Source organism: Panthera leo, chromosome F2 (assembly GCF_018350215.1).
Source record: "Panthera leo isolate Ple1 chromosome F2, P.leo_Ple1_pat1.1, whole genome shotgun sequence".
Classification (NCBI taxonomy): Eukaryota; Metazoa; Chordata; class Mammalia; order Carnivora; family Felidae; genus Panthera; species Panthera leo.
In genome coordinates, this window is record NC_056695.1 from 64,261,850 (window position 1) to 64,280,689 (window position 18,840).

The following is an 18,840-nucleotide window of genomic DNA, read 5'->3' on the forward strand; positions in this document are numbered from 1 at the left end:
AGAGGGGGCAGAGAGAGGGGGAGACACAGAATCCGAAGCAGGCTCCAGGCTCTGAGCTGTCAGCACAGAGCCCAACGTGGGGCTTGAACTCACAAACTGTGAGATCATGACCTGAGCTGAAGTTGCTTGCCTAACCAACTAAGCCACCCAGGCGCCCCTACTTAAAATCTTTTTTTAAAAAAAGAAATAAAGACTTTTTCAGATGAACATAGTCTGAGAGAATTCATCATTAGAAAATCTGTGCTATAGAAAATATTAAAGAGTGCTCGCTTCGGCAGCACATATACTAAAATTGGAACGATACAGAGAAGATTAGCATGGCCCCTGCACAAGGGTGACACACAAATTCGTTAAGCATTCCATATTTAAAAAAAATATATTAAAGAACACCGGACATGGTAAATATACATAAAAAACTCTTGGTCTTAACAACATGAATAAATACAAAAAGTTACTAATGAGATATACCACTCTTTCTTCAATACTACGTCTTTGAAATCCATGTGTGTTTTGAATTTACATCGCAATTCAATTTGTGTTAATCACATTTTCTAATGCTTAGTTTTGTATATATAGAGAGAGACAGAGACAGAACGTGAGTGGGGGAGGGACAGACAGAGAGGGAGACACAGAATCTGAAGCAGGCTCCAGGCTCTGAGCTGTCAGCACAGAGCCCAACTTGGGGCTCAAAAGCTGTGAGATCATGATCTGAACTGAAGTCGGATATTCAACCGACTGAGCCACCCAGGCACCTCTGTGCTAATCATATTTTAAAAACTCAATAGCCACATGTGGCTAAGGGTTACTGCATTGAGCAGAGTGGCTCAGGCTCAGGAAATGGTTTATTTCCTCATTTACTTACTGTCATCTGAAAATAATGCATTTGTTTACTTTCTGTCTCACCCTATTAGAATGTAAGCTCTAAGAGACAAAGGACATTGTCTTGTTCACATTGTATGTCCAGTGGCTAAGATAGAATGCAGAACCTAGTACATAGTAGGTACTACCATTTGTTTCTTGAATGAAAATTGTTTCAAAGGAGAAGACGTGGATACTACATACAGCAGACAGGGGTTTCAGGAAATGTATTCTAAGAACAAAAATGGCCCTTAGAGGAGGTTCAGTGAGTACAGACTTTGAAATTTGATGAATATAGGCTTGTGACACTTTAGGCTTTTCATAAACCTCGATGCAGGGATGTCCAGAGTGGATGGGGTACGGGAACAGTGGGAGAGTATTTTATCTGCGACATAGTTTTAAATTGCCAGGGCATGATGATAACAAAAAGTCTTACTTATCTTCTAAAAGAAAAGGGAAAAAAAAGCCCACATACAATGAGCCCTCTCATTGCCTGCCCCTGCAGCTCTCACTGCCTCACCCCTGGGGTATGTCATTGTCACTGCGAACTTGCATTTTCTCATCTTTAAAGTTATTTTTGTCATTTTACTCAGCAAATATATTTATAGCCCTTAGTATGTGCCCGGCATATTCTCAATGCTTTAATATAAATCAGTTTAATCCTAGCAACAATCTTGGGAGGAAAGTTTTTGTTGTTTTTTTTTTTATTCCCATTTTACAGATGAAGAGACCAGAGCCCGAGTTTACACATTTGAAAAGAAGCAGAACCAGGTTTTTAACTCAGGGAATCTGACTCCAGAGAACATACTATGTTGCCTCTCAATAATATGACCTACCATACAAGGTTGGAGATACTGTGTGTAAAGTGGCCAGCTCATAACAAATATTCAAGAGCTACTAGACAGGGCTGTTCTCATTATTGCTAGTAATATTATTTTTATCAATTGGTAATCTGAAATCACAGAGAGGTTAACTGACTCCTCCAAATGTACCTCCCTACTCAGAAGTAGAGGGGGCTTAAAGCATAACCTGCTGATTCCCAATCAGGCCAAGTCCACAAATATCCACTGTCAACCCTTGTGGGAAACTTTTTAAAAAGAAACAACCACTGGAGAAATAAGAAAAGTGTTGACATTTTAATTTGATAAAAGACGAGCTTGCTTTTTTTCTCCTATGGCTTGCAGGCTCAGTTTATCTGGTGCTGGGAGTTCCCTAAAACCCTCCAGAGGGATTTTTACAAAGAGAATGTTCCAAAAGCATTCTCCCTTCAGCTCCTTATCCACAGAACAAGAATAGTATTTAGCAGTCTAAGGCTATGATATATCATGATTTTTTTTCTCTTTTTCCTATATTTTAAAATCATGACTTAAACTTTCAAAACTGTTTACATTAGGGTAAAATTCATACAAAGAAGTACACCAATTTTAAGTGTACAATTCAAAGGATTTTGACATGTGTACATAGCCATATTACTAGCACCCAGATCAAGAAAGAATATTTTCAGCACTCCAGAAGGCTCTCTTGTAATCCCTTCCAAACAATATTCTCCACCAAAGATAGCACCATTCTAGCTTCTACCAACTTACACCCATTTTGCCTATTTTTAACTCACTTTTGAATGGAATTTAGGGTCTGGCTTTTTTTTGTTCAACATTGTTTATGACATTTATTTATATTGTTGTGAGTAGCAGTCATTTTTTATTGATAAATAGTATTTCATTTTGTGGGTACACTACAATTTCTATTTTAAAAAAAATTTTTTAAATGTTTAGTTATTTTTGAGAGAGAGAGAGAGAGAGACAGAGACAGAGACAGAACACAAGTGGGGGAGGGGCAGAGAGAGAGGGAGACACAGAATCCAAATCAGTCTCCAGGCTCTGAGCTGTCAGCACAGAGCCTGACATGGGGCTGGAAGTCACTAACCACGAGATCATGACCTGAGCCAGAGTCGGACGCTGAACTAAGACACCCGGCACCCCACTCCATATTTGTTTTTAGACAGTTCATGAATTTCTTGTTTGGGGATATTATGAATAAAGCATCTATGAGATTCTTATGTATTTTATTTGATGGACAGAAGAGCTTATTTTTATGACATACAAATTTACACATGAAACCACAGGGTCATCAGGTATGTTTATCTTCAAGGTTAATAGGTGTTTTTAAAGAATTTTCCAAAGCCATTGTGCCAATTTGGTACAATTCCTACGGGAGTGTTTGAGAGTCATAGTTGCTCTGTATCCTCAATGACACTTGGTATCGTTTTGACTCTTAAGAATAATCTGTATTTTTTTTTAACGTTTATTCATTTTAGAGAGACAGAGTGCGAGTGGAGGAGGGGCAGAGAGAGAGAGGGAGGCACAGAACCTGAAGCAGGCTCTAGGCTCTTAGCTGTCTGCACAGAGCCTGACGCGGGGCTCTAACCCACAAATCGTGAGATCATGACCCAAGACGAGGTCAGGGACACTCAACCGACTGAGCCACCCAGGTGTCCCAAATATTCTATATTTTGAATACGGTTTAATTATCATACCATGTGTCATTATTTGTAACTTATTAATTGCCAAGGATTACATTTTTCATAGTCAAGACAATTCCATTGACAATTAAATTTCAACAAAAATTTTCTATTGATAAGTCACTACCACTGTGGGTGCTTTATTTCTGCACTTTAAAAAAATCAACATGATTGAAGTGTAATTCACACACAATAAAATTCAGTAATTTATATGTAAGAATTGTTGAGTTTTGATAATTGTATATAGTTGTGTAACCTCTATGGTAATCAGGATATTTTCATCACCCTAAAAAGTTCCTCTATGACCTTTAAAGTCAATCTCTTCTTCCTGACTCCTGGTTCTTGGTAACAATTGATCTGCTTTCTTTTACTATAATTTTGGGTTTTCTATAACTTTACATGAGTGAAATTTTGTAGTATGTACTATTTTTTGTCTGGATGCTTTTAGCAAAATGTTCTTGAGATTTATTCTTGTTATTGCTTCTATCGGCAAATCATTCCTTTTTATTGCTGGGTTGTATTTCATTATACGTATATACAGGTTTCTACCACTATCCAGAAGCAGAGCGTTTCTATGAGAACTTCTGTAAACCCAAATGGCACAAAGCAAAGAAGGAATTACCATTAATCTATATGGAAAACAAAAAAAAAACCAAAATTGAGCATTCTCAGATCCAAAAAATCATCTCTCGGACTTTTCCGATACCTTAGGACACATCTTGCTAACGGATGCACGAAATAAACCGAGATTAAGCACAGATGCTCACCTGACACAGGTCAGATCTCAGGCAGCTTGAAGCCGAGATGCCGCGGCTCCATCCGGCTGCCGCAAAACCAACACCGAACGCTGTTTTCGCTTTTCGCCTTTTGTCGTAAAAGCGAACAGCTTTGGATTTCTTTCAGTTAGCGAAACCAGGTAATAATGCAGGGGTTTCGTAAAAACAAAGTGTTATAATGCAAATTTTTGAAAAGCGGGACATACTTGTATCACAATTCGCGTGGTTTTTCAGATATTGATGAAAATTTAGATTCTTTCCAGTTTGGGAGTATTATGAATAAATTGGCTTTTGAGTACAGGTGTAAACTTAATGTTCCCATATTTTTTGGGTAAATACCTACGAATGGAATCTCTGGGAATCTGGTAAGGATATGTATAACTTTTAAAGGAACTGTTGCTGTTTTTCTGTATGCATTCTCAGGAACAAGGTAGGAGAGCTCCCGTTGTTCTATATACTTGTCAGTAATTGGTATTGTCAGTATTTTTAATTCTGGCCATTCTATTGAGTGTGTAATGATATCTCATTGTGGTTTAGTTAGCATTTCTGTAATGATGTATGATAAGCGTATGTTCATAGGCTCATTTGCCGTTTGCATGCTTTATTTTGGTACGCTGTAGTCTTTTTTTTTATTTTAATATATGAAATTTATTGTCAAATTGGTTTCCATACAACACCCAGTGCTCATCCCAAAAGATGCCCTCTCGAATACCCATCACCCACCCTCCCTCTTTTGTCTCTATATATTTTTGAGTCAGGTTATCTGTCTTCTCATTATTGTATTGTAAGAAGTCTTTATTGGTAACAGTGTATTTTAAAGAGCAAAAGTTTAAATTTCAATGAAGTCAAACTTGTTAATTTTTTCTTTTATATCCCATGCTTGTTGGGTCCTATTTATTAAATCTATTTAGTTTTTGCTGAATTCGGAGTTGCTAAGCTTTTATTGCTTTTTTCTTAAAGCTTGATAGTTTTAGCTTTTACATTTAAGTCTGTGATTCATCAGAGTAAATTTGTACACGTGGTATAATGCAAGCGTTGAGGTTCATTTATTTGCTTTTAGCATTTGGATATTCAATTGTTCAAACATTATGTCTTGACAATATTATCTTTCCACATTGAATTGCCTTGGTATCTTTCTTAAAATTAATTTACCATATAGATGCATGGTTTTATTTTTGGGGTCTGTATTAGATGCTATTGATCGATATATCCATCTTTACACCGATACCACTCTGCTTTGATCATTGTACCTTGGATGTAAGCTTTAAAGTCAGGTTGTGCAAATCTTCACTTTGTTCTTTGTCAGAATTTTGGGCTATACTGGTTCCTTTGTCATTTCATTTAGAATAGGTTTTCTGGTTTTTACAAAAGTGACTACTGGAATTTTGAATGCAATTGCATTGAATTTATAGATTGGGGAGAACCGACATCTTAATTAGTCTTCCAATCTATGGTATGTCTCTCCATTTATTTAGATCTTTAATTTCTCTCGGCAATATTTTGTCACTTTTAGCTTACAAGTCTTGCATATTTTTTCTTTTTTTTATTAAGCAATTTTTTTGTTTATTTGTTTATTTTGAGAGAGAGCGAGAGAGAGAGAGAGAGAGAGAGAAAAAAGACGAGTGGGGGAGGGGCAGAGAGAGGGAGAGAGAGAATCCCAAGCAGGCTCTGTGCTGCCAGCACAGAGCCCAATGCAGGTCTTGAACCCATGAACCGTGAGATCATGATCTGAGTCGAAACCAAGAGTTGGGTGCTTAACTGGCTGAGCCAAGTTTTTCATATTTTTTCATAAATTGAGTTCTATTTTTTTTCCTATTTTTGTGGTTTTGTAAATGGTTTATTATAAAAGTTTCAATTATAATAGGATATAAGATATATAATTGATTTTCTGTGTTGGCCTTATTATCTACCATCTTGCCATATTCACTTAATATTTTATTTTTGGTATATTATGTATAGACAATTACGTGCCCTGCAAATAAGGAAAATTTCCCTTTTTCCCTTCAAATCTCTAGGAATTCTGTTTTTGTTTCTTGCTTTACTACATGAGCTAGCATGAGCGGTACAATGTTGAATAGATGTAGTGAGGGAAGGTATTTTTGCCTTGTTCCAGTCTTCAGGGTAAAGCGTGAAAGATGATGTTAGTTGTAGGTTTTTTTTTATTATTTTAGGGAATTTTCCTTCTGTTCTTAGTTTGCTGAGAGTTTAATTTTTTTTAGTCACGAATAAGAGTTGAATTTTGTCAAATGCTTTTTTTGCATGTATTGAGATGTCTTCCTTTCATTTACTGATAGGATGAATTACATTAATTTTCAAATGTTAAATCAGTTTTGCATTCCTGGAAGAAATATTTGGTCATACTGATGTACTGATGAATTTGGTTTGTTAAAAAAATTTTAAGGAATGTTTGCATCAATATTATTACTTTTAATATGTGTTGGGTCTTTAGGGATATTCTTATTTTTATTCCTGATATTGGCAATTTGTGTCCTTTCTTTTTTCTTGATCAATCTGGCTAAAGGTTTATCAATATCACTGATCCAATTTTGAGTTCTTTGATGGTCTCTATTGTTTTTATATTATCTGTTTCATTGAGTTTTTAAAAATGCCCTTTATTATTTTCTGCTCCACTAAATTTGGGATTAATTAGTTCTTTTTCTTCCTAATTATTAAGGTGGAAACTTAGATCATTGATTTGAGGCCTTTTTTCTTCCTCTTTTAGCATTTGAAGTGTAAATTTTCCCCTGAGCACTGTATTAACAGCATGCACATATATTGATATGCTGTATTTTTATTCTCAGTTCAAAATTCTTTCTAATTTTCCTTTTGAATTCTTCTTTGGCTCATGGGTTGTTTACAAGTGTGATGTTTGGGGATGCCTGGGTAGTTCAGTCAGTTAAGCCTCCGACTTCGGCTTAGGTCATGATCTCATGGTTTGTGGGTTAGAGCCCGACGTCAGGCTCTGCTGATAGCTCAGAGCCTGGAGCCTGACTCAGATTCTGTGTCTCCCTCTCTCTCTCTCTCTGTACCTCCCCCCTCATGCTGTCTGTGTGTGTGTCTCCCTCTCTCTCAAAATAAACAATAAACATTAAACAAATTAAAAAAAAAGAAGTGTGATGTTTGATTTCCAAATATTTGGGAATTTTTCAGATATCAGTCAGTTATTGATTTCCAGTTTAATTTGTTGTGCTTGGGGAATGCAATTTATATGGCTTCAATAGTGACAAAGCTGTTGAGACTTCTATTTGGGTCCATCATATGGTCTATATTCGTCAGTGTTCCATGTTTACTTGCACAGCATGTGTACTATGCTTTTGTTGGTTGGAGTGTTGAATAACTCCCTGTTAAGACCAGTATACTGTTGGGTCTTCTACAGCCTTTTGATTTTGTGTACTTGTTCTATCAAACATTGAAAAAGGTGATAAAATCTCCACCTATAATTGTGGATTTGTTTGTTTATGCTTTCTGTATAACGGTTTGTCTTTAATGTACATTGAGACTGTTATTAGGTATATACACATTTAGAATTATTATGCCCTCTTGACAAATTGGTTCATGTATCATTAGGTAATGCCCCTTTATATTACTAACACTATTCCTTGTTCTGAAATATTAATATAGTAATTTTTAATATAGTTGTTTCAGCTTCCCAGATTAGTGTTTGTGTGACATACCTTTTTACATCCTTTTATTCTTTTTACCTATCTATGTTTATGTTTAAAGGTTTCTTACAGACAACATAGGGTTGGATCATGCTTGTTTTTTCAAAGTTTTTTTAAATGTTTATTTATTTTTGAGACAGAGAGACAGAGCATGAGTAGGGGAGGGGCAGAGAGAGGGGGAGACAGAATCTGAAGCAGGCTCCAGGCTCTGAGCTGTCAGCACAGAGCCTGATGCGGGGTTTGAACTCACAAATCGAACTCACATGACCTGAGATGAAGTCGGACGCCTAACTTACTGAACCACCCAGGCATTAAGGATCATGCTTTTTAAAAATACAATCTGACCATCTTTTCTTTTTAGAGAGGGACAGTATTTATATTTCATGTGATTATTGAGATAGTTGGATTTAAATCTACTGTGCTACTATTTGTTTTTTCTCTGTCCCGTCTTTTCTTTGTTGTTTTTTACATCTTTTCTTGCCTAAAAATTATTTTACATGATTTTTATCATATTTCCATCCATTGACTTATTAGATACATCTTTTTGTTTTGTATTTTTATCAGTGTTTTATTAGTAGTCTACTTTTCTGGTAGTTTTGAATAAGGGTGAAGGCAACACATAAGGGCTACAGATCTATGGATCAAGTTCTTATTTATTATAATATTCATGTTTGGAAATAATTAAAATGATTCTACATAATATTATATTATTTCCTAAACCATGCAAAAATGACACCAGGAAGTAAGGACAGAATGGTTTAAGGCTATTGGGGTGGGGGCCAGACCTCTTACAGCTATATGTCGTCCTGCATAATCACTACTTATAAATGTGTACTTAGGTTTGCCTTAGCATCGCTGCTCTTGGCCTTTATTTGTTCCTAAAGTGAGAAATTGTGGATATTTCAGCTCAGAAAGGTCCCAGTTCAGTATCTCTTGGGCTTTGCTTCTATTCCTTTAACATCTTCAGGTGATCCAGTCTCTGAGGTGTTGCTTCACAATTATTCCAAACACAGATAGATTGTACTCGCGTCTCACTTTCCCAATAACTATTTGAAGTTAATAGTAGATACCATCTTTCCGTGATAAAGTCATTGTTAACATACCAGAATCTACCAGACCCGAGGGGGATACCCTTGGCATTTCTGCTTTAAATGTCGTGTCCTTTTTGGAGGCTGTCCCATGTCATTCTCTTTCAGACGATGTTTCTAGCCCTTAAACCATTTGCAGTGAAGGTATCCCTAATGCTTTGTTATGTTCCATTCCCATAGATCCATTACCCGCTCTTAACAGGCTGCTCGTTGGGACCCCACCCAAGGTTGAGGTACTGCTAGCATTGGGCTCCTTACCATAATTTCTTGGTTTCCTTTAACCCTCCCTCACCTCTGGAAATAGCCTCTTCATTAAATTCCTTTCAGTTAAGCTCTTTGAGCCTGGCTGGCCTTTGACTGATACAACAAACATGCTCAAATATCAGTGAGAGTTCAAGCTTTATCACGCTGGAACCATCATCCGAATTTCTTCTTTTAAAAGAAAAACATACAAAAGTCATCTGGTCTTCAAGGATGGGTGGACACTTCCAAGTGCCATTTATAATTCAGCCTTTACATTCAGTATAGATTTTCTCAAGTGAAATCTGAAATTTTGTTCCTCTTCTCCAACCCTCTTACACTGTGGGAACAAAGAGAAAGTTCAAGGACTTGGATTAACTCACATGTCAACCTTTCTCTGTGTCTGGATTCCTTATAGAGTAATTCAAAGTGTTGTTTGTGCAAATTGAGTGAGATATCATTTGCAATGTACTTGGCACAGTACCTTGAATATGGTTTCTATTCAAAAAATCTTTGAACTCAAAACCCTGATGATTTTATTCTCTTCTATCTTGACCTTCATTTAGTTTTGGTTATATTCTTCAGTTTTCTTTCTTCTCAATAGCTTCTGTAATCACATTGCTTGCTTGCACTCATAATTTTTAGATATGCCTTTGTAAACCTAAGATTTCTCTGCTTTGGGAAATAACATAAAGTGTTCAACATGTATTTCCTAATTTCGTCCTTCCTTTGCTTGTCCATTTGATTGCAAAATGCAGTATTCAAGCAAACTTCCACTGTGTTCTGGGGGAGTTTGTTTGAGTTTTGACTAACAAAGAGGGGTAATTATTACAGACTATTTTTTTTCTTATTTAATTACCTCCGTTTTGGGGGCTATTATCTGTCATTGATTGTGAGTTCACACTGCTTAAATACAAAGGTCTGCTTTATTTTGTTCATTTTCCCTGCTATTGTCTTCAGTAATATTATATTCCTTTCATTATCATTGGATATATACATATTTGAAGTTATTTTGCATTTCAGCTCTTGAATGTTTAAAATGGAAATGCAGGCAAAATGAAGGGAAAATTTAGTGCCCTCCAATCTAGGGAAATTAACTCTGAGTTACTAGATGATACCAATGACTAGATTAGGCTGTAGGAGAATAAAATTTCAGAATCACTGAATATACAAATGGACACTCCGGGGCTCTTAATACTTGCAGAAGGTGAAATAAAAGATGTAGTTTCAAATTAATTATTTTTTCTTATTATAAGCAACATATACTTATTGCAGAAAAGATTTTAAAATATTTATGCATAAAGAAGAAAAACATAAATAAGACATTTATTTTTATTGAAAACATTCAACATTGTCTCAAAATGTATATATAGACACATATTTTACAAGTCACAAATGTGGTCCTATTGTATCTATTATTTTTCTAGTGTAGTTTTTGCCTTTTTGGTTCCCTCTTCTACGCTTTCTTCATATACCCACCAAAATAATCCTTTTTAAAAACCTGATCTACACCCTTAATGAATTTTTTTGTCCATATTTATATGATAAAACTATGTAGCAGTTATACACCTATTTTTAAAACTTAAATATATTGAACATTTAGTAAATATTAAAGATTGATATCAGTGGTTAATGTGAATTTTCATATTTCATTCTGATGAAAATGCCCTATACATTTTTTTACTATATTTCCCCCCATTATATGGATGAAGAAATTTTAGGCACATAGAAGTTAAATGATTTCAGGGTGCCTGGGGGGCTCAGTTGGTTGAGCATCTGACTCTTGGTTTTGGCTCATTTCATGATCTCATGGTTGTGATATCAAGCCCTGTGTCAGGCTCTGTGATGAGCATGGAGCCTGCTTGAGATTCTCTCTCTCTCTCTCTCTCTCTCTGCTCCTCTCTCCCACTGCTCTCTCTCTTTAAAAAAAAAAAAAAAAAAAAAGGGAGGGGCGCCTGGGTATCTCAGTCAGTTGAGCATCTGACTTAGCCTCAGGTCATGATCTCACAGTTCTTGGTTTCGAGCCCTGAATTGGGCTCTGGGCTGACAGCTCAGAGCCTGGAGCCTGCTTCAGATTCTGTGTCTCCCTCTCTCTCTGCCCCTCCCCCACTCATGCTCTGTCTCTCTGTCTCTCTCTCTCAAAAATAAACATTAAAAAAAATTTTAAGGGGCACCTGGGTGGCTCAGTTGGTTAAATGTCAAGTCTTGGTTTCCGCTCGGGTCACGTTCTCGTGGTTTGTAAGTTTAAGCCCCACATCAGGCTCTGTGCTGGCAGAACGGGGCCTGCTTGGGATTATCTCTCTCCTTCTCTCTCTGTCCCTCCCCTGCTCACTCTCACAAGCTCACTCTCACTCTTACTCTCTCTCAAAATAAATAAACTTAAAAAAATAGAAGGTGCTTAATATTTTAAAAGGTAAATAAAACATTTTTTTAAATTAAAAAAAGAAGTTAAGTGATTTGATCAAAGTTATTCAATAAGTGAAAGAACTGGAATTTGTATTTAGGTCATATGTATATATTAAAATTTTTTTTAATGTTTTTTATTTACTTCTGAGAGAGAGACAGAGTGCAAGCAGAGGAGGGGCGGGCAGAGAGAGAGGAGACAGAATCTGAAGCAGGCTCCACGCAGAGCCCCACATAGGGCTCCAACTCATGAACCGCAAGATCATGACCTGAGCTGAAGTCAGATGCTTAACCAACTGAGCCACCCAGGCACTGTGCAATATTTTTAAAAGTCAAAAATATACACTACATAATGATCAAGAGCTTTATGTAAATATTTATTGGATAGATACTTGTGATGCTACTCTATGCCAGGTACCACTCTAGGGAATGTCTTCTCTCTAATTCCCACATCTAATCCATCGCCAAGTTCTACTAATTTCACTTCCCAAATATCTCTCAAGTCTTCCCTTTCTTTGCTTGTCCAACACCACCGATGTAATCCATGCCTCCTTTATCTGCCGTCTAGGTTATGGCAATAGCCAGAATCCTAATAGACATCCTGACATCTGTTCCTGGATCCATCTACTCTGTCCTCTATTCTATAGTCAGACTGATCTTTCAGACAGAAAGTCTGATCCCATCACATCTCTGTGTGCAATCCTCCAATGACTATAGGGAAAGTATGCAAATATGAATATTTAGACTTTTACTTTCCAGTCTTCAACTAAGCTGATTTGTTTTCTCTTAGTGCTCCAATCACACTGAATTTCTTTCAGTTCCTTGAATCTGACTCTGAGGCCTTGACACATGCTGTTCCCTGAAATGGAGTACTTCCTCTCTGTCCATTAATTACCTCTCAATCTCAGACTTCACCTTAGTCATCATATCCTTCAGAATCAAGGAGGTCTTCCTTGCCCTGGGCATCTTGAATAGGTCAATCTTCTCATTATAGGCTTCATCAAACCTAATTTTCCTTTGTAGTATTTGCCAGAGTTCAATTTTCTGTGTGACCATTTGATCAATGTCTGTTTCCCTCAATAGGCTGTAAGAGACATGAACTCACACATCTGGTTTTGCTTTCTATTGATTGTAATTCTAGAACCAGTACTATAATACTACTTGTTGAATCAATGAGTGGTGGATATAGACACAATATATGTTCTCAAGAATTTTATAAAACAGGATATAGGCAGATAACAGAAATTATTATGTCTTGGGTTAGGTATTATGATAGAGTTTCTAGATGCTGTGGGAGCAAAGAAGAGGCCTCCAAACTGGACTTGTAGGCACAAGGATACCTGAAAGAAGCAGCATCGAATCTTAGATAAGAAGTATGAGTAGCAGTTAGCCAGGTGCAGTTAATAGGTATGGGGAGAGTGGTCTTGGAAAAAAGCAATATTATAGGCAAAGTGAACAAAATGAGCAAAGGTCACATGCTGTGAGACAGAGTGGATCACTTGAACTCAAAGGTTTTCAGGATGTCAAGAACATGGAGAGGAAAGAAAGGTAGCATTTGAAAGATGAAACTCATACAGGTAAGTAGGTATCATACTAATATGGAACCCAGAGACCATAATAAGGGTTTTGAAGCTTATTCTGAAGGTGATGGGATGGCACTGAAAGGGTTTTCAGTAGGGACATAACATACATTTTAGAAACACCATGGTTGGGAGTGCCTCGGTGGCTCAGTTGGCTAAACATCCAACTCTTGGTTTCAGCTCAGGTCATGATCTCACAGTTCGTGAGTTCAAGCCCTGCATCAGGCTCTGCACTGATAGTGCAGGGCCTGCTTGGGATTCTCCTTTTCTCCCTCTCTCTCTGCCCCTACCATGCTTGTATACACTCTCCCTCTCAAAATAAATAAACTGAAAAAAAAAAAAAGATTAAAAAAAAGGAAATGCCATGGTTGTTGGGAGAAGACTGGAATGTGACATAACTGGGGCAGGAAAATTGGTTGTGAGACAGTTTTAGGAATCCTGGCAAGAAATAATGGTGGCCTAAAATAGGCTACTCTTAGTGGGGTAGAGAGATGCTGATGGACGTAAGAAATATTGAGGAGGTGGATGCTATATGCCATGGTGATTGAATGGATATTGAGAGTGAGAAGAAGGGGGAACCAAGGATTCTGAGTCTCTTTTTTCAACGTTTTTTTAATTTTTTTTTTAATTTTTTATTTTTGGGACAGAGAGAGACAGAGCATGAACTAGGGAGGGGCAGAGAGACAGGGAGACACAGAATCGGAAACAGGCTCCAGGCTCCGAGCCATCAGCCCAGAGCCTGACGCGGGGCTCGAACTCACGGACCGCGAGATCACGACCTGGCTGAAGTCGGACGCTTAACCGACTGCGCCACCCAGGCGCCCCATGTCTGAGTCTCTTACCTGAATGGTGGTGAGGCTGCCCATTGAGAAAGGGAGCTAAGGAGGAACATGCTGGGTATGGTAGAGTGGGGCATTATGGCTTTAGTATGGGAAATGTTTGGAAATGGTGCTGATAGGGGCAGCCTAGTGGAGATGTCTATGGGGCAGTTGGATGTAAGATTTTGGAGCTGAAAAGAGTGATCTGGGCAGAACCTGTAGACTCCATCTCTGACAGCACAGAGATGGTGATTGGATTAGTATGCTTGTGGGTAATGTGTAGAGTAGGAAGAGAAGCAGATCTCTGTGAACACCCTCAGAACTAAGTAGATTTAAGGGGTGTCAGAGGAAGGGGATTCCCCAATGGGGAATTAATAAAGGCAGGCGCAAAACCTTGTAAAGTATGGTTTGACAACAACTGGAGCAAAGTGTGTTACAAGAAGGAGCTGTCCAAATTATCATGGACTGCTTAAAGGTCAAAGTCATAAAGAGTTCTAGTGATAAGGAGATAAGCAATGATTTTAATGAGGTTTTGGTTTGGTTTTTTGTTTGTTTAGTTGTTTGTCTTTTTAGTGGAGGAGAAGGGATCTAATTCTCATTGTGAGGGGAAGGGCACAGTAGGTAAATTCAGGAAACAGGAGAGAACTGATTCCATTAAAAAGTTTTTCTATGAACAGGAAGCGGAATAGCATGAGGTGATGATTTTCTTAATCACAAATATCTGAGCATTTTAAAATGCCATTGGGAAGGAAGAGAGGGAGAGAGGAGGAGGAGACAGAGGGAGAGACAGTGAGCAAGCCTGAAGGTAAAGAAATCTGAAGGGATAATAAAAAGAGCAAGAAATGGGAAATACAGTGGGCAATACCGTTGTGCACGCATATGGGGAAGTTAGTCTTAAAACAAGATGAATGAAAATCTCAGTGTAACTGAATGGAAGGACAGGGTAGATCAGCATGCAGGTGAGTTTGCGTGTTTGGTGACAAAGGCTTGAAAATATCTAATTGTTTTATTTTCTCCATGAATAAGGAGATAAATTTATCTTGCTGAATATGAAGAGAGATGGGGAGTTTGGGAGTTTCATATAGTATAAGTAGTTTGACAGAACTACTAGGGAGAAAAGAAGAGACTGATGACTTGGAAATATATTTTTTTTTTAATTTAAATCCAAGTTAGTTAACATATAGCGTAATAATGATTTCAGGAATAGCATTCAGTGATTCATCACTTACGTAGGACACCCAGTGCTCATCCCAATAAGCACCTTCCTTAATGCCCATCATCCATTTAGCCCATCCCCCCTCCCACAACCCCTCCATCAATCCTCATTTTTTTCTCTATATTTAAGAGTCTCTTATGGCTTGTCTCCCTCCCTGTTTTTATCTTATTTTTGCTTCCCTTCCCCTATGTCCCATCTGTTTTGTTTCTTTAATTCCACAGTTGAGTGAAATCATATGACATTTGTCTTTTGTCTCTCTGACTTACTTCCCTTATCATAATACACTCTAGTTACATTGGAAATCTCTTCTAATTCATTTTTAATGACTGCAGAGTATTCTGTTTTGTGGACATGAAAATAATTACTTAAGCAATGCTTTGCTATTGGATAATTAGTTTGAGCTTCCCGAGACATGATCAGTCATTGTCATGGCTAGTATCGATAAACTTATTCAAAAATGCTTGTTAAGTGTCTGCTATGTGCAACATGATGTATACACTGAGAAGCACAACATGACTAAATAATAAGCTTCATTTAAAAAAATTTTTTTTAATGTTTATTTATTTTTGAGACAGAGGGAAACAGAGCACGAGTGGGGAAGGGTCAGAGAGAGAGGGAGACACAGAATCTGAAACAGGCTCCAGGCTCTGAGCTGTCAGCACAGAGCCAGATGTGGGGTTCGAACCCATGAACCATGAGATCATGACCCGAGCCGAAGTCAGATGCTTAACCGATTGAGTCACCCAGGCGCCCCAATAATAAGCTTCTAAGTTAAGAGGAAATGGCACTACTGGCTGTAAATAAAGGCATAATGCTGTAAGTTCCAGAAATGATAATTGAAACAACAGTGCCATGGGAGCATAGGGGAAGAAAAGAGTGATTCTGGTTCTAGAGGCCTTCAGGGGTTTCATAGACAAAGATATTGGCTGGGAAGGACACCAGAGAACGGGCACAATATTAAAAGAAAGAGTTTGAGCAAGGGCATTTGTGTGGAACCATCACCCCAAGTCAGTATATTTTAACAGAGAAGTACAGAATCCATTTGGTAATGGAAAATAACCCGGGTTGTTTGGCATACAGAGGCTATGAAAGGTAAAGGGGATGATGCTGGGCAGACCGGTGGTTGCCAATTCATGGAGGAATGTGAGTCAGATCATTATCCTCTAGGCAAACATATGCCATGGTTCTAGTCCTCAAGAAACCCAGATCCTGTTGAGAGAGAGGAGACATGCCAGTGGGTCAGTTATAAGACAGAGCAGGAGATGTTACCAGTCAGTAACTAAATAGCAGCATTCAGCTTTGACCCATCCCCCTCACACATGAATTCTTGTTGAATGAATGAAAATGAGAGATGGGAACAGTAAATGCTATTGGAATTTGGAAGAGGAAAGGCTTGGCCACAGTGACTACACTTGCTCAAGCCTTTAAGGGTATAGCTTCACATGCCAAACCCGTCCTTTCTTTTTTTCTTTCCCTAAGATGCAAACTAGCCAGAGGTTTGCTTTCCTCATTTTTGGAGACTTCAAGGTTATAAAGGTTACACTTAGTACTACTGATAGATACATATACTAACAAAAGGTGTTTTTTGTGTGTGTGGGAGGAGAATGTGTTATCCTGAACCTTGATTATAGACCCCAAAGATCTTTTCATAGACTAACTTGTTGAAGAAAAGCCATACTTGTCCAAATACCTTCTTCCTAAGAGGTTGTATGTCACGGTGATAAGAATTGATAAATATTGGGTCAGTATAAAAAGAGTAGGCATATGGTAATGGTAAGTACTCAGTATGATTAGGATTTCAGACACACTTTTTACTGGCATTCACTAGAAAGTTCTGAGTGGAACTTGGCCTGTCTTGAAGTGCCTCCTCTCTCGCCTATGTTGAGCATTTCCATTCATATTTTACATATTTTCCTGAAATTAGAGGTTGAGTGCAACATCTGCTACTTTGGCTAAAAGAATTACTCTGGAGTTTGCGTTCTCCACTCATCGTGGTCCAAGCCTCCTTTAGCATTCTAATGCGGTTTCTTGGAGGGTGAATGGAAGTCCCTATTGGGATAGGCGTTTGCAACAATGAGTTAACCAGTGGTTAAGGTCATTGCATGTTTTTAGGTTTAATGTATTTCACAGTGAAGTAACTAACACCTCCTTGTTCCATTCAGTTTGACTTTTTATTTCCACAAATCAGATTGCAGGAGGAGGTGTGAGAGTCCTTTTCTCCTTTGTGTTAAATAGCCTGAAAAGATACCATCTACCCTTTCTTTGAACGAAAGGGAATGCAGACTAAAGGTGGTCAGGGAACAGGTAGCAATTTCAGGGGGGTAAAAATTATGTCATCCTTCAGTTAAGCTTTCGCGGCTTTGGTCTTGAAACCTCATATCACATCAGACCCTTCCATTCCTCTGTTATGGCCAAATATATGCCTATAGTTAGACTGAATCAGCTCTCAAAGAAGACAGATTTTGTCTCTCTTACTCATTCATATAGCTCCCCAACCCCGAGATGAGTAGAGTTGACCCTGAGACATTTGTTCCCATGGAAACCCAACAGGGACCTAGAAGGCGAATCCAAAATTATGCCTCTTTTGGAGGGCAAAATCCATTAGGCTTGGATATGTGGCTATGGGTTCCTTCACGTGGTTATTTTAAAGTAATGAGCCTCATCTTTTCCAGGGTCTGATTCATCCTCTTAAAAGGTAATAAGAATGCTTTCTGAAACAAGGTTATCCTTCGTCTATCTTCATCAGTAAGGTAGACTTTCAGATCACACACTGGGGTGTGAAGCCGTGTCATCCTCTATCATTTGAAAACCGACATCCGATTAAAGCTTTGGCTTGACAGGCTATGTGCAGAAACACTGCAAAGAGCTTCAGAACCTTATTAGTTTTCTGCCTTATTTATTTCCTCTCTTGAGATGCCTCTCTTTCCCTGATTGTGTTCTTGGAGCCAAATCATGTTAGATGTAGAAGAGTGTGGAGTGGATGTCACATAAGGAATCGTTGTAAAGGCAAAAAGCTGATTATTATTCTTTGAAGGTCTACTATTTTCCAGGTCCTCTGATGGGTAGATTATACACACACACACACACACATAATATTATAAATGAAAATATAAAATATAAAAATATATAATAAATAATCTATAGTTATGTATACATTAATTATATATGTGTATGTATAATATTTTATGTATTTATATATTTGTTTTACTATATATCTATATTACATATAATGTATGTATGTGTGTGTGTAATTGAATCCTGACATTAATATTTTGAAGTAGATATTATCTCCAGGTAGAGATAACCTCTATGAATATTTTTGGAGCATATACTTCTTTGTTTTTTTAAGTTTATTTATTTTGAGAGAGAGAGAGAAGAAAAGAGAGAGGAAGCTGTGTGGGGGAGGGACGGGGGGGGGGGTGGTGAGAATCCCAAGCCGACTTCGCGCTATCAGCACAGAGCCTGATGTGGAGCTCAAACCCATGCAACCTGAGCCAAAGTCAGATGCTTAACCGACTGAGCCACCCAGGTGCCCTTGGTACATATACTTCTAAAGTACAGAAACCTTGGATTGCAAATAACTTGTTCTGCAAATGTTCTGTAGGACAAGCAAACATTTCCAATAAATTTTAACTTTGATAAACGAGCAATGTCTTGCAGTACAAGTAGTATGTGATCACA

At 37.8% G+C, this 18,840-nt stretch overlaps 1 non-coding gene across 1 annotated transcript; it reads left to right on the forward strand.

The window, feature by feature from the left end:
• The first annotated feature begins 262 nt into the window (after positions 1 to 262).
• LOC122211336 lies at positions 263 to 369 on the forward strand. Its single transcript, XR_006198636.1, has one exon. It is a non-coding gene; the product is annotated as a U6 spliceosomal RNA (small nuclear RNA).
• The last annotated feature ends 18,471 nt before the right edge of the window (positions 370 to 18,840 follow it).